The sequence below is a fragment of the Gorilla gorilla genome, chromosome 1 (genome assembly GCF_029281585.2).
Source record: "Gorilla gorilla gorilla isolate KB3781 chromosome 1, NHGRI_mGorGor1-v2.1_pri, whole genome shotgun sequence".
Taxonomy (NCBI): domain Eukaryota; kingdom Metazoa; phylum Chordata; class Mammalia; order Primates; family Hominidae; genus Gorilla; species Gorilla gorilla.
The window spans coordinates 116,445,341-116,470,470 of record NC_073224.2 but is presented as its reverse complement, the minus strand read 5'-3'; the positions used below and the strand labels follow the sequence as shown (position 1 = coordinate 116,470,470).

General features: G+C 44.1%; 1 pseudogene; it reads left to right on the top strand.

The window, feature by feature from the left end:
- Nucleotides 1-24,915, top strand: part of LOC129523528 (neuroblastoma breakpoint family member 15-like) — a 48,411-nt pseudogene extending 23,496 nt beyond the window's left edge.
- The last annotated feature ends 215 nt before the right edge of the window (nt 24,916-25,130 follow it).

The window sequence follows — 25,130 nt, the reverse complement described above, 5'->3', positions numbered from 1 at the left end:
TTTCACCAGTTTTTAACCCATCATATGTTTGGGTTTCTTCTCCCCAGTCCCTGACTCCACCTCTTCTGCCACAAACGTCAGCATGGTGGTATCAGCCGGCCCTTGGTCCAGCGAGAAGGCAGAGATGAACATTCTAGAAATCAACGAGAAATTGCGCCCCCACCTGGCAGAGAACAAACAGCAGTTCAGAAACCTCAAAGAGAAATGTTTTGTAACTCAAGTGGCCGGCTTCCTGGCCAACCAACAGAAGAAATACGGTAAGATCTATAGGCTCACCATCATGAAAGTGATGAATAATGTCCTGTCTTCTCTCTGAGATACTAAATGCTCTCTCCATCAAAAATAATTTCATCCTTCCTGTACTTCTAGGAAAACAGAAATGGGTATTTTAACATTTTGTTAAAGTTGGAAGACAGAGGTACCAAACTATTTAGCAACTTTCCATGTTTGCAATCAGATGGGGGTGGGACTACAGTTAAACTCACAGTTATTGATTTCTAACACAGGCACAGAATGACCTGTTTTCTCCAAGAGGCTGAATCATGTTTTCAAGAATCCTCTCTGTACCGTAAAAGATCCTGCAGACAAATAACGTCTAGTCTGTTGTTCTAAATGTCTAGGACTAGTGAACTTTTATTCAGTTCAAGTTTCTGTTGAGGCCCAACAGGCAAAGCTCTGTTCTAGTGACTCTGAGGGAAACTTGGTGATAGTACCCAGTACCTGCTCTGAGGGTCTTCAAGAGGAGTCTGCTCCTAATAGAACCTGTGCTATCTATAAGTGACAGCATCAAGAGCAGGGAGTAGGGGTCGTGCATGGTGGCTCACTCCTGTAATCTCAGCACTTTGGGAGGCTGAGGCGGGCAGAGCACGAGGTCAGCAGTTCGAGACTAGCCTGGTCAACATGGAGAAACCCCATCTCCACTAAAAATACAAAAAGTAGATGGGCGTCATGGCGGGCAACTGTAATCACCACTAATCGGGAGGCTGAGGCAGAAGAATCCTTTGAACCCAGCAGGCAGATGTTGCGGTGAGCCAAGATTGCACTATTGCACTGCAGCATGGGTGACAGGGCAAGACTCGTCAAAAAACAAACAAACAAAAAGATAAATAAAACAAAAATAAAAATAAAAAGCAGAGAGTACCTTGGTGAGAGTGAAGTCCTGCTTCCTGGTGCACAGGCTCTTGTTCCTAAAGAGGAAGAAAGATCACACCCGAGAATGTGTGGAAGCAGCAGTGCAGTGTGCAAAGCAGGGACCCTCAGCCTGTCTCCTGGGCTCCATCCAAGTTGCTTGTCTTGTCTGTCCGTCAGTTTCCTCATCTGTTCAGAGGGTACTACAATAATACCTACCTCTGTAAATTGCTGCAATGAGTTACATGAGGTATTTCCTGTCAATCTCCTTGAACATTAATTGGCACAGTGTAAACACTATCTATTAGTTCTTCATTCTGATGTTTCTAAATTAACACAAACTAATCTTATGCTGTTTCTAAATTAACACAACTAATCTAAATCTTAATGCTGCCTGTCATACTAATAAAGTATTTGGGCATATTTCCTTCATGGCCTTATGGTCTTATGTCTCACACTTTACGCTTCAGATACGATTCTTAAAACCATATCTGAATATTGATTTAAAAATGAAATATTTTTAAAGTCCTTGACATATTTGTCCTTGAAATACCCAGTAAAAGGGAAACCATCAGTCCCATAGTCCTAGGGGCCTTCCCGACTGTACAAGAAATCACTACTCATGCCCCAGTGCAGTGTTTTAGAGGAGAGGCTGCAAAGCTTGGGAAAGTGGCCCCGCATTCAGAGTCAGACCTCAGGGGCTGTGAGTTCTGACTCCACTTCGTTGTGGTTGAATCATCTTGTCAACTTCCTTGATGCGCCCTTGAGTTTCTCTTTCTTCGTCTTTAAATTTTGGAGGATCAGATGCCAGAAAGTCAGGAGACTGAAGAGTAAAGATGTGGAAATCCCTGCCTAGAGCCTGGTACTGGGGACAGTTTTGTCCTTGGGATGGACCTGGCTCCTGCCCTGTAGGCAGTGACCACAGAAGCATGTCCAGCCTTCCACTGAGGCAGGCGTGTCTGTCTTTTCTTAGAGTATGAAGAGTGTAAAGACCTCATAAAATTTATGCTGAGGAATGAGCGACAGTTCAAGGAGGAGAAGCTTGCAGAGCAGCTCAAGCAAGCTGAGGAGCTCAGGTGAGGGCACCCCGTCGGGGGAGGCAGGCGGGTAGGTGTGTAGATCTCTGAAGTACAGCAGCTCGGCGGGGAGAAGTAAGAACGAAGCTGGGCCAGGGGAAGGGCAGAAATTGCCATGGCAGGCTCATGACACACAAATATTTATCAGAGAACAAGGATAATAATAAGTTATGTGTTGCAGTTGTTTCTTAGAGCCTTGTTTTCTCTTTTTCAAACAAGTAATTGTTGAGGTGAAATTTACATAACACAAAATTCACCAAAGGAGTGTGAACCACCCAGCAGCATTCAGTATACTCAAAATGGTGTGCTATCACCACCCCACTTACCCTTAGTGAGAATCACCTCCTGACTGACTGCGGCTTCTCATTCTTTCACTCAATCAGTGTTGCCTTCTTGACCCTGTCATTCTTTTTTCTTTCATCTTTTCAATTCGCCCCATCTGCACCTGGCCTCATTTCTGTACATTGCTTTGTATCTAGTGGCCGCAAGATGAACTATGTGTATTTTCACATGGAAATGTCCATGGCCAGAGTGAGGAACTGAAAGGATGTCTTTTTGAAACGGAATTAGGAAGACACCTACTTTTGTTTACAGAAGGGAAAGATGAATGGAACATCATCGAGGATCTTGCAGGAGCCCTCTCTGATACAGGGAAAGCCTGTAGACCATTTTCTGTTCTTTCTCTTGGCCACAGACATTCCTTTCAACATGTGCTGACCTTCTGCTTGGAGGTCTCCTAGAGAACATTGTCTCAGAAATCTCTGTTGCAATATTTGAATGGATCACTCAACGCTTTTCACTGTTAAATTTTCTCTACCGTCTCACCTTAGGCAATATAAAGTCCTGGTTCACTCTCAGGAACGAGAGCTGACCCAGTTAAGGGAGAAGTTATGGGAAGGGAGAGATGCCTCCCGCTCATTGAATCAGCATCTCCAGGCCCTCCTCACTCCGGATGAGCCGGACAAGTCCCAGGGGCAGGACCTCCAAGAACAGCTGGCTGAGGGGTGTAGACTGGCACAGCACCTTGTCCAAAAGCTCAGCCCAGGTAAGGTGGCCATAGGCCCTGATGACCCAAAACCCCAGGCTTATGAGAGACTCCAGACCTCCATACTTTCACAATGACAGTTGTATCAGTGGGGTTTTTTTCTACTACACATATGTGGCCATGACATGACCAGGACTTCCTGGGTAAGAACAGAAATGGGAAACCTGTGGGTTTGGAGGTCACAGTATTGCAAGTGTCCCTCCTTCCTTGATGGAAGGTGGTCTTTGGAGCAAGAGGCAGCATCTATCTAGTTTTAAAGGACAGGAAGGAGGCTGTGATGGGAGGGCGCTTGTTGGAGTGAAAAGAGCTCTGGGCTAAGAATGAAGGTTCCCAGGCTGTCTTTTTGGCAATGTTCTTAGTAACTGTCGGTGAGTGAATGATTTATCTTTCCAGAGTTTATCTCTCTCCATCTGCAAAGGCAGACAAATTGTCTCTTGCAAGGGTCTGAAGCATCCAAATATGGGAACACTTACAAATGCTTTTCAAAATGAGATGAAGCCCCTCTCCGTGTGGTGTTGGAGAAGGCACTTGATGTGGGGGCATTTGGTGGTAGGAAGTGCTTCAGACTGGAGCACTCCCCATGGATAGAATGCCCCTGAATAACACAGCAGAAGCCACATGGAGGGCCTGTGCAGTCTCATGACACATAGAGGACTGTGGGACAAGTTTGTCCTCTCCTAAGAGAAAGAATGAGGTTTGAAATGCGAACTGTGACAGGACACCAAGCCTGTTCCTGGGAATCAGATCTGTGGCAGGATGGGGGAGACAGCTGCCAAAGTCCAGAGAGAGGCTGCACAAGCCTCCAGTGATATGGGAAGCAAAAGGTCTTTTCAGTATTTGGCCACATCTTGATGGTGGCCCTCCAGATCAGAAATGCATTGCCCAATGGACCAGGAAACCATGCCAGGGCATTTTGTGAAAGATAAAACATGAGAGTTTTCAGTACAATGCTGAACCATACATAGATGTTCATGTCTCTGTGCACATTGGGCTGACTGTGCTTGCAGAATGTGAAGTGGGAAATATCTGAACGAACATTTTGTATCTACAGAAAATGACGAAGATGAGGATGAAGATGTTCAAGTTGAGGAGGCTGAGAAAGTGCTGGAATCATCTGCCCCCAGGTGACACTGAATACTCAGGAGCAAGTAATGGGTGGTAACATATGAAAATGTCTAGGAGGCACACCCTCTCTGGCATCTATGATGGGCCAAATGCCCGCATTCCCTTGGCCACAGTATGTGAAATTCAACCCAGCTTAGACACAGGGTGTGGCAGCTATCATGTTTCTCTATGTGTGCCAAGTGTCATGTCTGCACCGTACAGGGATAGCTGAGTCTTCATCCTCCTTAGCTCCTGTCTGTCCAGTGCAATGAACACCAGCTGCTCTCTTCCTCTCTGGTTCCCATGGCAGCCATGCTCTGTTGCAGAGAGAAGAGGATTGCCTGTTCCATCTTTAAGGGAACCTCCATTTTGCTTTCTGGGATCACTCTCTTAATGCCGCCTGTCAAAACCAGCTAGGACTCCCTGGGGTCCAATCCCTCTGTGTTTAATCTTCTGTCATCTCTGTCCCACCTGGCTCATCAGGGAGGTGCAGAAGGCTGAAGAAAGCAAAGTCCCTGAGGACTCACTGGAGGAATGTGCCATCACTTGTTCAAATAGCCACGGCCCTTGTGACTCCAACCAGCCTCACAAGAACATCAAAATCACATTTGAGGAAGACAAAGTCAACTCAACTCTGGTTGTAGACAGAGAATCCTCTCATGATGAATGTCAGGATGCTCTAAACATTCTCCCAGGTAGCCTCTATTTTCCTTGTGTCTCATACCTCTGTCTAGGCTATGGAAGATCAATTCTGAGGACAGGCTGTATATACACATATTGTTATTGTTTTAGTCAGAAACTAGGATGGAGCTAGGTGCTGTGACTCACACATATAATCACAGCACTTTGGAAGGCCCAAGTGGGAGGATGACTTGAGTTCAGGAGTTGAAGACCAGCCTGGACAATATGGTGAAACCCATCTTTACAAAGAATACAAAAAATTAGGCAGGCATGGTGCTGCATGCCTATAGTCCCAACTGCTCAGGAGACTTAGGTGGGAGGATGGGCTGAGACGATCCTCCCACCCTCGTTCACTCCTCTCAGGCTAGACTCTCTCTCCTTTTCATTGGCTTGTCTTAGCTATTAATAAGAAGTCTCGGCCGGGCGCGGTGGCTGACACATGTAATCCCAGCACTTTGGGAGGCCGGGGTGGGTGGATCACGAGGTCAGGAGATCGAGACCATCCTGGCTAACATGGTGAAACCCCGTCTTTACTAAAAATACAAAAAAAAAAAAAAAATTAGCTGGGCGCGGTGGTGGGCGCCCGTAGTCCCAGCTACTTGGGAGGCTGAGGCAGGAGAATGGCATGAACCCAGGAACCGGAGCTTGCAGTCAGCCTAGATTGTGCCACTGCACTCCAGCCTCAGAGACAGAGCGAGACTCCATCTCAAAAAAAAAAAAAAAGTAAGTCTCTGACCAGGGGCGCTGGCTCACATCTTAATCCCAGCACTTTGGGAGGCCAAGGTCGGCGGAACACCTGAGGTCAGGAGTTCGAAACCAGCCTGTCCAAGATGGCGAAACCCCATCTCTACTAAAAATACAAAAATTAGCTGGCATGTTACTTGGCGCTTGTAATCCCAGATGCTTGGCAGGCTGAGGGATGAGAATCGCTTGAACCCGGGAGGCAGAGGTGGCAGTGAGCTGAGATTGTGCCTCTGCACTGCAGCCTGTGTGAGAGAGTGAGACTCCGTCTCAAACAAAAAACAAAAAACCAAAAAAGAAAAAAATTAAAAAAGCAAAATGAAATCTTTTGTGCTACACAGAAACATTGGCCACTCATGGGGTAAAAATCTCAGGGCGAAGCCTTGCTTTATAGAAACTTATAAGCAAGAAAAGTGTAGAAGTGTTTATGTCCTGGTTTCAAGGTGACTGCATAGCTAAGACAAGTTGACTTAAAGGAGATCAAGACTGGAGATGAGAAGAGTGAAACCAGGGAAACATCATCTTCGCATAAGTAGACAAGGCTGCCAGTGACATCCCTCAGTCCTGATTAAGCCTATTTGATTTCACCAGTTTTTAACCCATCATGTGTTTGCCTTTCTTCTCCTCAGTCCCTGGCCCCACCTCTTCTGCCACAAACGTCAGCATGGTGGTATCAGCTGGCCCTTTGTCCAGCGAGAAGGCAGAGATGAACATTCTAGAAATCAATGAGAAATTGCGCCCCCAGCTGGCAGAGAAGAAACAGCAGTTCAGAAACCTCAAAGAGAAATGTTTTGTAACTCAAGTGGCCTGCTTCCTGGCCAACCAGCAGAACAAATACAGTAAGATCTATATGCTCACCATCACGAAAGTGATGAGCGACGTCCTGTCTTCTCTCTGAGAAACTAAGTGCTCTCTCCATCAAAAATAATGTCATCCTCCCCATACTTCTAGGAAAACAGAAATGGGTATTTTAACATTTTGTCAAAGTTGGAAGACAGAGGTACCAAAATATTTAGCAACTTTCCATGTTTGCAATCAGCTGGGGGTGGGACTAGAGTTAAACTGCCATTTATTGATTTCTGACACAGGCACAGAATGACCTGTTTTCTCCAAGAGGCTCAATCATGTTTTCAAGAATCCTCTCTGTACCATATAAGATCCTGCAGACAAATAACATCTAGTCTGTTGTTCTAAATGTCTGAGACTAGTGAACTTTTATTCAGTTCAAGTTTCTGTTGAGGCCCAATACCCAAAGCTCTGTTCTAGTGACTCTGAGGGAAACTTGGTGATAGTAGCCAGTACCCGCTCTGAGGGGCTTCAAGAGGAGTCTGCTCCTAAGAGAACCTGTGCTATCTATAAGTGACAGTATCAAGAGCAGGGAGTAGGGGCAGTGCACGGAGGCTCACTCCTGTAATCCCAGCCCTTTGGGAGGCTGAGGCGGGTAGAGCACGAGGTCAGGAGTTTGAGACCAGCCTGGGCAACATGGAGAAACCCCATCTCCACTAAAAATACAAAAAGTAGATGGGCGTGGTGGCAGGTGACTGTAATCTCCCCTGCTCAGGAGGCTGAGGCAGGAGAATCCTTTGAACCCAGGAGGCTGAGGTTGCAGTGAGCCAAGATTTTGCCCTGGGCAACAGGGCAAGACAGTTAAAAATAATAATAATAATAATGATAATAAAAATAAGAATAAAAATCAGAGTGTAGCTTGGTGAGAGTGAAGTCCTGCTTCCTGGGGCACAGAGTCTTGTTCCTAAAGAGGAAGAAAGATCGCACCCGAGAATGTGTGGAGGTAGCAGTGCAGTGTACAGAGCAGGGACCGTGGGCCTGTCTCCTGGGCTCCATCCAAGTTGCTTGTCTTGTCTGTCCCTCAGTTTCCTCACCTGTTCAGAGGGTACTACAATAATACCTACCTCTGTAAATTGCTGCAGTGAATTACATGAGCTATTTCTTGTCAATCTCCTAGAACATTTATTGGCACACAGTAAACACTATTTATTAGTTCTTCATTCTGCTGTTTCTAAATTAACACAAACTTTATTAACATTTGGGCATATTTCCTTCATGGCCTTATGGTGTTATGTGTCACACTTTATGCTTCAGATATGATTCTTAAAATCATAACTGAAGATATGATTTAAAAATCAAAGATTTTAAAAATCTTTCGCATACTTGTCCTTGAAATTCCCAGTAAAAGGGAAACCATCAGTCCCATAGTCCTAGGGGCCTTCCCAACTGTACAAGAAATCACTCCTTCATGCCCCAGTGCAGTGTTTTAGAGAAGAGGCTGCAAGGCTTGGGAAAGTGGCCCCGCATTCAGAGTCAGACCTCAGGGACTGTGAATTCTGACTCCACTTCGTTGTGGTTGAATCATCTTGTCAACTTCCTTGATGTGCCCTTGAGGTTCTCTTCATCTCTAAATTTTGGAGGATCAGATGCCAGAAAGTCAGGAGACTGAAGAGTAAAGATGTGGAAATCCCTGTCTAGACCCTGGTACTTGGGAGAGTTTTGTCCTTGGGATGGACCTGGCTCCTGTCCTGTAGGCAATGACCACAGCAGCATGTCCAGCCTTCCACTGAGGCAGGCGTGTCTGTCTTTTCTCAGAATATGAAGAGTGCAAAGATCTCATAAAATCTATGCTGAGGAATGAGGAACAGTTCAAGGAGGAGAAGCTTGCAGAGCAGCTCAAGCAAGCTGAAGAGCTCAGGTGAGGGGACCCCATGGGGGCAGGCAGGGGGGCAGTTGTGTAAATCTCTGAACTACAGTAGCTCGGTGAGGAGACGTAAGAGCTAAGCTGGGCCAGGGGAAGGGCAGGAATTGCCATGGCAGGCTTGCTACACACAAATATTTATCAAACAGAGAAGAAGGATAATAAAAATTTATGGGTTGCAGTTGTTTCTCAGAGCCTTGTTTTCTCTTTTTCAAACAAGTAATTGTTGAGGTGAAATTTACATAACACAAAATTAACCAAAGGAGTGTGAACCACACAGCAGCATTCAGTATACTCAAAATGGTGTGCCGTCACCACCCCACTTACCCTTAGTGAGAATCACCTCCTGACTGACTGCGGCTTCTCATTCTTTCACTCAATCAATGTTGCCTTCTCGACCCTGTCATTCTTTTCTTCTTTCGTCTTTTCAATTCGCCCCATCTGCACCTGGCCTCATTTCTGTACATGGCTTTGTATCTAGTGGCCGCAAGATGCACCATGTGTATTTTCACATGGAAATGTCCATGGCCAGAGTGAGGAACTGAAAGGATGTCTTTTTGAAACGGAATTAGGAAGACACCTACTTTTGTTTACAGAAGGGAAAGATGAATGGAACATCATCGAGGATCTTGCAGGAGCCCTCTCTGATACAGAGGAAGCCTGTAAACCATTTTCTATTCTTTCTCTTGGCCACAGACATTCCTTTCAACATGTGCTGACCTTCTGCTTGGAGGTCTCCTTGAGGACATTGTCTCAGAAATCTCTGTTGCAATATTTGAACGGATCACTCAACCCTTTCCACTATTAAATTTTCTCTACCGTCTCACCTTAGGCAATATAAAGTCCTGGTTCACTCTCAGGAATGAGAGCTGACCCAGTTAAGAGAGAAGTTACGGGAAGGGAGAGATGCCTCCCGCTCATTGAATGAGCATCTCCAGGCCCTCCTGACTCCAGATGAGCCGGACAAGTCCCACGGGCAGGACCTCCAAGAACAGCTGGCTGAGGAGTGTAGACTGGCACAGCAACTTGTCCAAAAGCTCAGCCCAGGTAAGGTGGCCATAGGCCCTGATGACCCAAAACCCCAGGCTTATGAGAGACTCCAGACCTCCATACTTTCACAATGACAGTTGTATCAGTGGTGTTTTTTTCCACTAAGCTTATGTGGCCATGACATGACCAGGACTTCCTGGGTAAGAACGGAGATGGGAAACCCATGGGTTTGGAGGTCACAGTATTGCAAGTGTCCCTCCTCCCTTGATGGAAGGTGGTCTTTGGAGTAAGAGGCAGCATCTGTCTAGTTTTAAAGGACAGGAAGGAGGCTGCGATGGGAACAGGCTTGTTAGAGTGAAAAGAGCTCTGGACTAAGAATGAAGGTTCCCAGGCTGTCTTTTCGGCAATGTTCTTAGTAACTGTCAGAGAGTGAATGACTTGTCCTTCCTGAGTTTCTCTCTCTCCGTGGCAGACAAATTGTCTCTTGCAAGGGTCTGAAGCATTCAAATGTGGGAACACTTACAACTGCTTTCCAAAATGAGATGAAGCGCCTCGCCGTGTGATGTTGGAGAAGGCACTTTATGTGGGGGCATTTTGTGGTAGGAAGTGCTTCAGACTGGAGCACTCCCCATGGGTAGAATGTTCCTGAATAACACAGCAGAAGCCACTTGGAGGCTTGAAATCTTCTGATGCATAGAGGACTGTGGGACACGTTTGTCTGCTTCTAAGAGAAAGAATTAGGTTTGAAATGCAAACTGTGACAGGACACCAAGCCTGTGCCTGGGAATCAGATCTGTGGCAGAATTGGGGAGACAGCTGCCAAAGTCCAGAGAGAGGCTGCACAAGCCTCCAGTGATATGGGAAGCAAAAGGTCTTTTCAATATTTGGCCACATCTTGATGGTGGCCCTCCAGATCAGAAATGCATTGCCTGATGGATCAGGAAACCATGCCAGGGCATTCTGTTAAAGATAAAACATGAGAGTTTTCAGTTGTACGGCGACCCATGCCTAGATGTTCATGTCTCTGTTGCACACTGGGCTGACTGTGCTTGCAGACTGTGAAGTGGGAAATATCTGAACGAACACTTCTGTATTTACAGAAAATGACAACAATGACGATGAAGATGTTCAAGTTGAGGTGGCTGAGAAAGTGCAGAAATCGTCTGCCCCCAGGTAACACTGAATACTCAGGAACAATTAATGGATGGTAACATATGAGGAATATCTAGGAGGCACACCCTCTCTGGCATCTATGATGGGCCAAAAACCCGCATTCGCTTCGCCACAGTATGTGAAATATAACCCAGCTTAGACACAGGGTGCGGCAGCTGTCATGTTTCTCTATGTGTGCCGAGTGTCATGTCTGCGCCGTACAGGCATAGCTGAGTCTTCATCCTCCTCAGCTCCTATCTGTCCAGTGCAATGAACAGTGGCTGCTCTCTTCCTCTCTGGTTCCCCTGGCAGCCATGCTCTGTTGCAGAGAGAACAGGATTGCATGTTCCCTCTTAATGGGAACCTCCATTTTGCTTTCTGGGATCACTCTCTTAATGCCGCCTGTCAAAACCACCTAGGACTCCCTGGGGTCCAATCCCTCTGTGTTTAATCTTCTGTCATCTCTGTCCCACCTGGCTCATCAGGGAGATGCAGAAGGCTGAAGAAAAGGAAGTCCCTGAGGACTCACTGGAGGAATGTGCCATCACTTGTTCAAATAGCCATGGCCCTTATGACTCCAACCAGCCACATAGGAAAACCAAAATCACATTTGAGGAAGACAAAGTCGACTCAACTCTCATTGGCTCATCTTCTCATGTTGAATGGGAGGATGCTGTACACATTATCCCAGGTAGCCTCTGTTTTCCTTGTGTCTCATACCTCTCTCTAGGCTGAGGAAGATAAACTCTGAAGACAGGCTCTATAAACACAAATTCATTTGAATAAAAAACTATGATGGATTTCTAAACAGATATCAGGGAGTTTTTTTGTCCTTCTCAGCTAATGTCATGCCTTTGTCTGCCAGTCCCCAGTATCAAGTTACTCGACCCCAGGCAAGTGTGACAATCTCATAGTTACCTGAGTGCAGGAGTTACACAGGCAGTATCTGTCAGGTCTCCTAGCTTCGATTCAGTATCTCTTGTCATCTGTGATTAAGTCATCTGTCCCTGAACAATGTCCATGGAGTTTCTATGCCTGTTTAAGGAAGCTGGCAGCCTTGCCTTTGTATTTGGAAATATTGTTCCCCAGGCTTCACTGCTCTCAGCTTTCATCTGGATCTCCTTTAAGTCAGCTTGCTTAGCTGCACAGTCACCCTGAAATCAGGACGGAAACTTTTCTTCTTTACTTTGCTGGTATATTTCCATAAAGCAAGGCTGGACCCTGGTTCTCCACCCTGTCAATGCAATGGCTGATGCAATGTTTCTTTGTAGCATCGTAGATTTTTTTTTGTTTGTTTGTTTTTTGCGATGGAGTCCTGCTCTGTCACCTAGGCTGGAGTGTAGTGGCACCATCTTGGCTTGGTGCAACCTCTGCCTCCCAGATTCAAGTGATTCTCCTGCCTCAGCCTCCTGAGTTGCTGGGACCACAGGTGCACAACATCACATCTGGCTAATTTTTGTATTTTTAGAGACAGGGTTTCCCCATATTGGCCAGGGTAGTCCTGAACTCATGACCTCAAATGATTCACCTGTCTTGGCCTCCCAAATCACAGATTCTTTTTAAAGCAAGAGTTGTTCAAATTTATCTATCAGTCTTGTTTCATGTATAGATGCCTCTAAACATTTAATGTCCATGTTACCTGGTGATATAAGTCCGTATTGCAGCAACACTTAGAAAATTGTTTGACCAATTTTTGGAGATTTTTTTGGGGAAAAAATTTAGTTTAACTTTGACTCAGGCAGGGAATATGGCATTATGGTCTACACGTAGAGGGAGATTTTGGCCTGTGGGTCTGGAAAGCAGGGTCGTCTAATTCTCACCAAAGTTAATCTAGGGCACCCTAGAATATTCCTGTCAGAATCCTTTTTCTTGCACTGAGAATAGTTATGTCCTTGTGCTATGACTGGACAGTGATTCGGTCATATGTGAAGTATGAATTGCTTAATGTGACCTGCTTCTCTGAATTTATTTACAGAAAATGAAAGTGATGATGAGGAAGAGGAAGAAAGAGGGCCAGTGTCTTCCAGGTAATGTTGTGGAATTGTTGGCTGTTAATTCAGTAGTGACATCTGGAGATTGTAGATTTAGGGAAAATGAGGAAGTGATGAATAGAACTATTTCTTCCATTCACCCAGCTACAAATTGTGCTGATTTACAATGTTGTATGTTATTTGTGGCACTTGTATTGGTTTTAATTTCATAGTCTTCTCAAGATAGGAACTTGCCATCAGATGAGCCAGGTGAACTAGCCAAACAGGGTTTTCTTGTTGATCTTTTCAAAAAACCAGCCCTGGATTCATTGATTTTTTGAAGGGTTTTTTGTGTCTCTATCTCCTTTAGTTCTGCTCTGATCTTAGTTACTTCTTGTCTTCTGCTAGCTTTTGAATTTGTTTGCTTTGCTTCTCTAGTTATTTTAATTGTGATGTTAGGGTGTCAATTTTGGATCTTTTCTGCTTTCTCTTGTGGGCATTTAGTGCTATAATTTTCCCTCTACACATTACTTTAAATGTGTCCCAGAGATTCTGGTATGTTGTGTCTTTGTTCTCATTGGTTTCAAAGAACATCTTTATGTCTGCCTTCATTTTGTTATTTTCCCAGTAGTCATTCAGGAGCAGGTTGTTCAGTTTCCATGTAGTTGTGCGGTTTTGAGTGAGTTTCTTAATCCTGAGTTCTAATTTGATTGCACTGTGGTCTGACAGTTTGTTGTGATTTCCATTCTTTTACATTTGCTGACGAGTGCTTTACCTCCAACTATGTGGTCAATTTTGGAATAAGTGTGATGTGGTGCTGAGAAGAATGTATATTCTGTTGATTTGGGGTGGAGAGTTCTGTAGATGTCTTTTAGGTCTGCTTGGTGGAGAGCTGAGTTCAAGTCCTGGATATCTTTGTTAAGCTTCTGTCTCATTGATCTGTCTAATATTGACAGTGGGGTGTTAAAGTCTCCCATGATGATTGTGTGGAGTCTAAATCTCTTTGTAGGTCTCTCAGGACTTGCTTTATGAATCTGGGTGCTCCTGTATAGGGTGCATATATATTTAGGATAGTTAACTCTTCTTGTTGAATTGATCCCTTTACCATTATGTAGTGGCCTTCTTTGTCTCTTTTGATCTTTGTTGGTTTAAAGTCTGTTTTATCAGAGACTAGAATTGCAACCGCTGCCTTTTTTTGCTTTCCATTTGCTTGGTAGATCTTCCTCCATCCCTTTATTTTGAGCCTATGTGTGTCTCTGCATGTGAGATGGGTTTCCTGAGTACAGCACACTGATGAGTCTTGACTCTTTATCCAATTTGCCATTCTGTGTTTTTTAACTGGGGTATTTAGCCCCTTTACATTTAAGGTTAATATTGTTATGTGTGAATTTGATCCTGTCGTTATGATGTTAGCTGGTTATTTCGCCCGTTAGTTGATGCAGTTTCTTCCTAGCGTCAATGGTCTTTACAGTTTGGCATGTTTTTGCAGTGGCTGGTACCGGTTGTTCCTTTCCATGTTTAGTGCTTCCTTTAGGAGCTCTTGTAAGGCAGGCCTGGTGGTGACAAAATCTCTCAGCATTTGCTTCTCTGTAAAGGATTTATTTCTCCTTCACTTATGAAGCTTTGTTTGGCTGGATATGAAATTCTGGGTTGAAAATTCTTTTCTTTAAGAATTTTGAAGATGCTGGAGAGGATGTGGAGAAATAGGAACACTTTTACACTGTTGGTGGGAGTGTAAACTAGTTCAACGATTGTGGAAGGCAGTGTGGCAATTCCTCAGGGATCTAGAACTAGAAATACCATTTGACCCAGCCATCCCATTAGTGGGTGTATACCCAAAGGATTATAAATCATGCTGCTGTAAAGACACATGCACACATATGTTTATTGAGGCACTATTCACAATAGCAAAGACTTGGAACCAAGCCAAATATCCAGCAATGATAGACTGGATTAAGAAAATATGGCACATATACACCATGGAATACTATGCAGCCATAAAAAAGGACGAGTTCATGTCCTTTGTAGGGGTATGGATGAAGCTGGAAACCATCATTCTCAGCAAACTATTGCAAGGACAAAAAACCAAATACCGCATGTTCTTACTCACAGGTGGGAATTGAACAATGAGAACACATGGACACAGAAAGGGGAACATCACACACTGGGGCCTGTTGTAGGGTGGGGGGAGGGAGGAGGGGTAGCATTAGGAGATATACCTAATGTTAAATGATGAGTTAATGGGTGAAGCACACCAATGTGGACATGTATACATATGTAACTAACCTGCACATTGTGCACATGTACCCTAAGACTTAAAGTATTAAATATATATATATAAATACACACAAAAAATAATAAAGGAAAACTATACATATGGAAAAAAAAAAGAACGTTGAATATTGCTCCCACTCTCTTCTGGCTTGTAGGGTTTGTGCCAAGAGATCTGCTGCTAGTCTGATGGGCTTGCCTTTGTGGGTAATCCGACCTTTCTCTCTGGCTGCCCTTAGCATTTTTTCCTTCCTTTCAGCCTTGGTGAATCTGACAATTACGTGTTCTGGGGTTGCTCTTCTCAAGGAGTATCTTTGTGGTGTTCTCTGTGTTTCCTGAATTTGAATGTTGGCCTTCCTTGCTAGGTTGGGGAAGTCCTCCTGGATAATATCCTGAAGAATGTTTCCCAGCTTGGTTCCATTCTCCCCGTCACTTTCAGTACACCAATCAAACATAGATTTGGTCTTTCCACATAGTCCCATATTTATTGGAGGCTTGTTCATTTCTTTTTACTCTTTTTTCTCTAAACTTCTCTTCTTGCTTCATTTCACTAATTTGATCTTGAATCACTGATACCGTTTCTTGCACTTGATCAAATTGGCTACTGAAGCTTGTGCATGCATCACGTAGTTCTCGTGCCATGGTTTTCAGCTCCATCAGGTCATTTAAGGTCTTCTCTACACTGTTCATTCTGGTTAGCCATTCGTCTAATCTTTTTTCAAGGTTTTTAGCTTCCTTGCGATGAGTTCGTACATCCTCCTTTAGCTCAGAGAAGTTTGTTATTACCGACTTTCTGAAGCCTACTTCTGTCAGCTCGTCAAAGTCATTCTCCATCCTGCTTTGTTCCATTGCTGGCGAGGAGCTGCGATCCTTTGGAGGAGAAGGGATGTCAGGTTTTTGGAATTTTCAGCTTTTGTGCTCTGGTTTCTCCCCACCTTTGTGGTTTTATCTACCCTTGGTCTTTGATGATGGCGACCTACAGATGGGGTTTTGGGGTGGATGTCTTTTTTGTTGATGTTGATGCTATTCCTTTCTGTGTGTTAGTTTTCCTTCTAACAGTCAGGTCCCTCAGCTTCAGGTCTGTTGGAGTTTGCTGGAAGTCCACTCCAGACCCTCAAACAGGGATTTCTTGGTGTCGCCTATTCTCTCCCATGTGTTTAAATCCAGGGAGAGATGTATATATGCTTTCTTCCTATTTGTTGGTAGTATGTTGGCTAGTATTTTTGCAAGAAAAGAAATTGAAAAAGTAAATATATTATATCAAAATATTGGGAAAATGGGGCCCTTAATACACAAGATCTGTGTCTGCACTGCGTCAAGAACTCTCTTCACTTGAATGCTGCGTGTAAAGTTCAACCCAATTTATGCAAAGTAGTTGAAGCCCTGTGTCAGTTCTCTGTGCTGCAAGTCATGATGGTAGTTTACAGGGAGAGTCTGGGTGCCCTGAGTTGGCTCAACTGTGGCAAATGTACTGAGTACATGCTGCCCATTTTTGCTCTGTCCCCAGAGCAGTCACCCTCCACCCTGTATTTAGAAGGATAGTTTTATTTCTCTTGAAGGAAAAATGCCTTTGGTTTCTGTGACCACTCCATTCTGTCTCGCATCAGATCATCTGAGAGGTTTTGTTGTCTAATGTCTGTTGGTTAAATCTTCTATCATCCCTGTCCTGCCTGGCTCATCAGGAATCTGCAGGAGTCTGAAGAGGAGGAAGTCCCCCTGGAGTCCTGGGATGAAGGTTATTCGACTCTCTCAATTCCTCCTGAAATGTTGGCCTCGTACCAGTCTTACAGCAGCACATCTCACTCATTAGAGGAACAGCAAGTCTGCATGGCTGTTGACATATGCAGTGAGTACTCCATTGTGAAGGTGATAAAGCTCTAGTTCATGACCCAGGTAGACCCCATAATCTCTGGGCCTTGTGCCCCTTGTTGGGCTGAGATTTGCCATCACTGTGGGCTGAACCTATATATCAATGTAGATTTCAATCACTCTGGAGTCGAGTCTGAAGCACAGGCATGGGGTGGGTCAGTGAACTTTGCTCTCTTCCTAGTCTCAGGCCATGCCCGTGCCAACCTGGACTGACTGTCACGACATTGAACTCAAGGCAGGTGTGGCAAACTCACACCAAACTATGCAGCACATGCCCAGGAGTTGTCTGTCAGATCAGCTCATCTGAATTAAATGTCTCTTGCCAGCTACAAAATTCCTTATGAGTTTTGTTCCCAAAGCATGTCTGTGTGGTTCTTTACCTGCCCAAGGCCAGTGTCACCCTTGTCTACCTCTCAGTGAAAGATGTGACCCAGGTTTCACTGAATTTATTCCCATTTTCTGTGTCTCCTAAGTTCGCTTGTTTTAGCTCATCTGTCCGTCATGTTCCTGGTATGTTTTCTAGATAAATGGCTGACTTTTCACCCACAAAAGCCATAATAGCTGATGCTTCTGTGTAGAACCAAGTTTCATTTTGACTCAAGAGCTGGTACATTGCACCCCTTCATCAAATCTCTGTGTCCACAATCTCATAAACTATCAAATTCTGGGTATTTGATGAGAGAAAGCTTAATATTGAAGTATCTCTCCTATGAGGTGTTAAAACTATTTGCCTACAATTTATTGGGGAAAAAATTGCTCATTTGTGTACACAAACCTAGGACAGAGCACATAGGGAAGATAACATTCCAAAACAGGGTAATTTTGCCCAAGGCTCATGAAAGAACCCAAGCCAGTTTTCTCAAGACTTGACCTCAGGCCTACTGGAATATTTCTCTCAAAGTCTCCTGTTCTCACACTGACAAGACTGATGTCCCTCTGTTAGGATTGGACAGAAGAATGTTTCTGTGTGCAAGGAAGAACTGCTTAATGTAAGAGGCCCCATCTGAATTTATTTGCAGGACATCGGTGGGATCAAGTGAAAAAGGAGGACCAAGAGGCAACAGGTCCCAGGTGAGTCTGAGAAATTGTGGACAGTTAATTTGATGTTGACACCTGGAGATGCCAAGTCCAGGGAAAACAGTGCATGCTGAAAATAATGATTTTGTCTTGGCAGACAAGTCTGAATTATGCCTACTACATTGCTTTTTGGTTCTCATTAGAGTAAATGTTTAGGTTTCCATTTCTTCCTACCCTTATCATTTACTAACCTAGTGAAGGTTGACCATACCTCAAAAGCTGTATTCTCATGGTAACTGCAGGGAAACTTGAGCACATTTTATGCAAAATTATTGAGGCCATGCTTTTCATGATCACTGTTCACTGTGTGTCCTGAGAGCACAAATACAGAGTGTCCTTTGACTCCCTCATCAGTGTGTCACCTGGCCAATTCACTGAGCTCACTCTGTGTGTGTGTGTGTGTGTGTGTGTGTCTTTCTCTTTCATCCTTTTCTACCTGGCCCTAGTCTATCCCAACATAAAGGCAATAATTTGTTACCTCATTAATGGATCTGTCCTTTTTCTTTTCAAACTCTTCCTTATGTTAGCTATGAAATCTAGCTGGGGCTGTGTGGTTTCTGATTCCCCCTGGCTTATTCTTTACTTTTTCCCACTTTTCCAGGCTCAGCAGAGAGCTGCTGGATGAGAAAGAGCCTGAAGTCTTGCAGGACTTGCTGGATAGATGTTATTCAACTCCTTCAGGTTATCTTGGACTGACTGACTCATGCCAGCCCTACAGAAGTGCCTTTTACGTATTGGAGCAACAGCGTGTTGGCTTCGCTCTTGACATGGATGGTGAGTACCTTTCTATGAAGGTGATAAGGATCCACTGAGTCTTCTGGTTAGGGTCATATTCCTACTGCAAGTGGCCCTTACTGAACTGAGAGATGTCATTGCCACAGGGAGGACCTATAGGCACATGTAGGTTGAATGAAACTCTAGTTCCACTTGGAAGCCCAGACAAGGGATGGGTCAGTGAGCAAGGCTCTCTTCCTAGTCTCAGGCCATGCCTGTGGCACCCTAATCCTCCTCTGAAGATGTTGGATCTGGGCAGATGTGACAAATTCACACAACTCTGATTTTGTCTTAATTTTGTAGATCTTGTAGATTTCATCCTTCACTCTAATTTCAGTGTCTAAAATCCCCGCTACCGTGAACAATCTGAGTATTTGATGAGACAGGGCTGAGTAGTGCAGTTTTTCTCCTAGCAACCATTTGGGGGCATTTGCTTTAAATCGATTGTTAAAATATGGCATAACCATTTGCACAAACTTGGGACAAATGATATTGGAATAACGACCTACCAGAATAGGGAATTTTACCCACAGTTTCTGGGACAAAAACCAAGGAATCTCTATCATAATCAGCCTTCAGGCCTCCTGAAGAATATCTCTCAGTGTCCTATTCTCATGCTGAGGAGCCTGAAGTCCCTGTGTGAGGATTAGACAGTGGATTGTTATGTGTGTAGGAGAACCAGCTTGTTATGTCTGTCCATGTCTGAACTTATTGCAGAAATTGAAAAGTACCAAGAAGTGGAAGAAGAGCAAGACCCATCATGCCCCAGGTAACTTTGAGCAATTATGGATGCTTAATTCTGTGTTGACACCTGGAGATGCCAGGTCGAGGGAAAACAAGAGTGTGTTCAATTTCATGTTTTCAACGAAGGTTGAATTACTCCTACTGACATTGCTGTTGGTTTTCATTGCATTAGATGTTTAGGTTTCCATTTCTTCCTCCCTTTATCATTTACTAACTTACTATAGGTTGACCATACCTCAAAGGCTGTATGGCAACTGCATGGAATCTTGAGCAAGTTTATGGAAAATTATTGAGCCCACTCTTTTCATGATCACTGTTCGCTGTGTGTCCCGAGGGCACTAACTCAGAGTGTCCTTTGACCCCTTCATCAGTGTGTCACCCAGCCAATTCGCTGAGCTCACTGTCTCCTCTCTCTCTCTCTCCCTCTCCCTGTCTTTCTCTTTCATTCTTTTCTACCTGGCCCTGGTCTATCCCAACATAAAGGCAATAATTCATTACCTCATTAATGGATCTGTCCTTTTTCTTTTTAAACAGTTCCTTATGTTAGCCATGAAATCTAGCTGGGGCTGTGTGGTTTCTGATTCCCCCTGGCTTATTCTTTACTTTTTCCTACTTTTCCAGGCTCAGCAGGGAGCTGCTGGATGAGAAAGAGCCTGAAGTCTTGCAGGACTCACTGGATAGATGTTATTCGACTCCTTCAGGTTATCTTGAACTGCCTGACTTAGGCCAGCCCTACAGCAGTGCTGTTTACTCATTGGAGGAACAGTACCTTGGCTTGGCTCTTGACGTGGACAGTGAGTACCTTACTATGAAGGTGATAAGCCTCCACCTGGTCTTCCAGATAGGGGTGACATTCCTGTTCCAAGTGGCCCTTACTGACCCTAGAGATGTCATTGCCGCAGGCAGGACCTATGGGCGCATATAGGTTGTAATGAAACTGTAGTCTCAGCTGGAAGCCTAGACATGAAATGGGTCAGTGAGCAAGGCTCTATTTCTAGTCTCCAGCCATGCCTGTGGCAACCTGAGCCCACTCTCAGCACATTGGACCCAGGCAGATGTAGAAAATTCACAGAACTATGATTTGGACTCAAGGGTTTGTAGATTTCCTCCTTCATTCTAATTTCAGTGTCTAAAATTCTTGCATCCATGAACGAGCTGGGCATTTGATGAGACAGGGCTGAATACTGCAGTTTTCCTCCTAGAAATCATCTGGGGCAGTTTCTTTGAACTGATGGGAACAATAAGGCATAACTGTTTGCACAAACTTGGGATAAATGATTTTGGGATAACGATCTACCAGAATAGGGATATTTCACCCTTGGTTCTGAGATGCAAACCAAAGAATATAATGACCAGCTTTCAGGCCTCCTGAAGTATATCTCTCACATTGTCCTGTTCTCATGCTGAGGAGCCTGAGATCCCTGTGTGGGGATTAGACAGTGGACTGTTATGGGTGTAGGTGAATTGGCTTATTTTGTCTGTCCCTGTCTGAATGTATTGCAGGAATTAAAAAGGACCAAGAAGAGGAAGAAGACCAAGGCCCACCATGCCCCAGGTAACTGAGCAATTGTGAACAGCTACTTCTGTGTTGACATCTGGAGACTCCTGGTTCAGGGAAAACAGAGCGGGCTGACATTATCGATTATATCTTTTCAACCAAGCCTGAATTATTCCTACTAACATTGCTGTTGGTTTTCATTGCAGTAGATATTTAGGTTTCCATTTCTTCCTCCCCTTATCATTTACTAACCTACTGTAGGTGGACCAGACTTCAAAAACTGTATTCTCATGGCGACTGCATGGAAACTTGAGCACATTTTATGGAAAATTATTGAGCACAGTCTTTTCATGATCACTGTATGCTGTGTGTCCTGAGGGCACTAACTCAGAGTGTCCTGTTACTCCCTCATCAGTGTGTCACCTGGACAATTCACTGAGCTCGTTCTCTCTCTCTCTCTCTCTCTCTCTCTCTCTGTGTGTGTGTGTGTGTGTGTGTGTGTGTGTGTGTGTGTCTATCTGTCTTTCTCTTTCATTCTTTTCCATTTGGCCCTGTTCTGTCCCAACATGAAGGCAATAATTTGTTACCTCATTAATGGATCTATCCTTTTACTTTTTTAACCACTTCCTTATGCTACCCATGAAACCTAGTTGGGGCTCTGTTGTGTCTGATTTCCCCTGGCTTATTCTTTACTTTTTCCTCCTTTTCCAGGCTCAGCAGGGAGCTGCTGGAGGTAGTAGAGCCTGAAGTCTTGCAGGACTCACTGGATAGATGTTATTCAACTCCTTCCAGTTGTGTTGAACAGCCTGACTCCTGCCAGCCCTATGGAAGTTCCTTTTATGCATTGGAGGAAAAACATGTTGGCTTTTCTCTTGACGTGGGAGGTGAGTACCTTTCTATGAAGGTGATAAGGATCCACTGAGTCTTCCATATAAAGATCATATTCGTGCTCCAAGTGGCCATTACTGAGCTGAGAGATGTCATTGCTGCAGTGAGGACCTATAGGCACACGTAGGTTGAATGAAACTCTAGTTCTACCTGGAAGCCCAGACATGGGATGGGTCAGTCAGCATGGCTCTCTTCCTAGTCTCAGGCCATGCCTGTGACACTCTGATTCTACTCTCATGACATTGGACCTGGGCAGATGTGACAAATTCAGAGAACTATGATTTTGACTCAAGGGTTTGTAGATTTCCTTTTTCACTCTAATTTCAGTGTCTGAAGTCCTCAGAACCATGAACAATCTGAGTATTTGATGAGACAGGGCTAAATATTGCGGTTTTTCTCCTAGAAATCATTTGAGGGTATTTGCTTTAAATTGATTGGAAAAATATGGCATAACTGTTTGCACAAACTTGGGACAAATGATATTGGGATAACGATCTACTAGAATAGGGACATTTTACCCACAGTTTCTGGGAGAAAAACCAAGGAATTTCTATCACGACCAGCCTTCAGGCATCCTGAAATATATCTCTCACAGTGTCCTATTCTTATGCTGAGGAGCCTGAGGTCCCTGTGTGAGGATTAGACAGTGGATTGTTATGTGTGTAGGGGAATCCGCTTCATGTGTCTGTCCATGTCTGAATTTATTGCAGAAATTGAAAAGAAGGGGAAGGGGAAGAAAAGAAGGAGAAGAAGATCAAAGAAGAAAAGAAGAAGGGGAAGAAAAGAAGGGGAAGAAGATCAAAACCCACCATGCCCCAGGTAACTTTCAGCAATTGTGGATGCTTAATTCTGTGTTAACACCTGGAGGCAACAGATTCAGGGAAACCAGAGTGTGTTTGATGTCATGTTTTCAACGAAGGCTGAATTACTCCTACTGTCATTGCTGTTGGTTTTCATTGCAGTAGATGTTTAGGTTTCCATTTCTTCCTCCCCTTATCATTTACTAATGTACCATAGGTCGAGCATACTTCAAAAGCTGTACTCTCATGGCCACTGCATCAAATTTTGAGCATATTTTATGGAAAACTATTGAGCTCACTCTTTTCATGATCACAGTTTGCTGTGTGTCATGAGGGCACGAACTCAGAGTGTCCTTTTACTCCCTTACCAGTATGTCACCTGGCCAATTCACTAGCTCACTTTCTCTCTGTCTCTGTCTCTGTCTCTGTCTCTCTCTCTCTCTCTCTGTCTTTCATTGTTTTCTACCTGGCCCTGTTCTATCCCAACATAAAGGCAATAAATTTGTTTTTTTTACCTCATTAATGGATCTGTCCTTTTTCTTTTCTAACCACTTCCTTATGTTACTTCTGAAATCTAGTGGGGCTCTGTCATGTCTGATTTTCCCTGGCTGCTTCTTTAGTTTTGTCTCCTTTTCCAGGCTCAACGGCGTGCTGATGGAAGTGGAAGAGCCTGAAGTCTTACAGGACTCACTGGATAGATGTTATTTGACTCCGTCAATGTACTTTGAACTACCTGACTCATTCCAGCACTACAGCAGTGTGTTTTACTCATTTGAGGAACAGCACATCAGCTTCGCCCTTGACGTGGACAATAGGTTTTTTACTTTGATGGTGACAGGTCTCCACCTGGTCTTCCAGATGGGAGTCATATTCCCACAATAAGCAGCCCTTACTAAGCCGAGAGATGTCATTCCTGCAGGCAGGACCTATAGGCATGTGAAGATTTGAATGAAAGTATAGTTCCATTTGGAAGCCCAGACATAGGATGGGTCAGTGGGCATGGCTCTATGCCTATTCTCAGACCATGCCAGTGGCAACCTGTACTCAGTCTGAAGACAATGGACCCACGTTAGGTGTGACACATTCACATAACTGTGCAGCACATGCCGGAAGTGATCAGTCAGACATTTTAATTTGAACCACGTATCTCTGGGTAGCTACAAAGTTCCTCAGGGATTTCATTTTGCAGGCATGTCTCTGAGCTTCTATACCTGCTCAAGGTCCGTGTCATCTTTGTGTTTAGCTCATCCAAAGGTGTTACCCTGGTTTCAATGAACCTAACCTCATTCTTTGTGTCTTCAGTGTTGGCTTGTTTTAGCTGATCCATCTGTAACACAGGAGGGATCCTTGGCTGAGGATTGTATTTCAGAACCACCAACTGCTCTTGACAATTGTTAACCTGCTAGGCTCCTTTGGTTAGAGAAGCCACAGTCCTTCAGCCTCCAATTGGTGTCAGTACTTAGGAAGACCACAGCTAGATGGACAAACAGCATTGGGAGGCCTTAGCCCTGCTCCTCTCAATTCCATCCTGTAGAGAACAGGAGTCAGGAGCTGCTGGCAGGAGACAGCATGTCACCCAGGACTCTGCCGGTGCAGAATATGAACAATGCCATGTTCTTGCAGAAAACGCTTAGCCTGAGTTTCATAGGAGGTAATCACCAGACAACTGCAGAATGTAGAACACTGAGCAGGACAACTGACCTGTCTCCTTCACATAGTCCATATCACCACAAATCACACAACAAAAAGGAGAAGAGATATTTTGGGTTCAAAAAAAGTAAAAAGATAATGTAGCTGCATTTCTTTAGTTATTTTGAACCCCAAATATTTCCTCAACTTTTTGTTGTTGTCATGGATGGTGGTGACATGGACTTGTTTATAGAGGACAGGTCAGCTGTCTGGCTCAATGATCTACATTCTGAAGTTGTCTGAAAATGTCTTCATGATTAAATTCAGCCTAAACGTTTTGCCGGGAACACGGCAGAGACAATGCTGTGAGTTTCCAACCTCAGCCCATCTGCGGGCAGAGAAGGTCTAGTTTGTCCATCACCATTATGATATCAGGACTGGTTACTTGGTTAAGGAGGGGTCTAGGAGATCTGTCCCTTTTAGAGACACCTTACTTATAATGAAGTACTTGGGAAAGCGGTTTTCAAGAGTATAAATATCCTGTATTCTAATGATCATCCTCTAAACATTTTATCATTTATTAATCATCCCTGCCTGTGTCTATTATTATATTCATATCTCTACACTGGAAATTTTGGGTCTCAATTTTTACTGTGCCTTTGTTTTTACTAGTGTCTGCTCTTGCAAAAAGAAGAAAACATTCTCTGCCTGAGTTTTAATTTTTGTCCGAAGTTAATTTTAATCTATACAATTAAAACCTTTTGCCTATCACTCTGGACTTTTGGATTGTTTTTTACATTCAGTGTTATAATATTTGATTATGCTGATTGGTTTTGGTGGGTACTGATGCGAATTAATAAAAACCTTTCGTTTCCCTGTTTATTTTCTAGTCTCTTCCACATTGTAGGCTATGTTGACCATACATAGCAGAATGTATTTACATTTCTTGGTTCTAGCCATTTGTATTCTTCGTGTGTGTGTGTGTG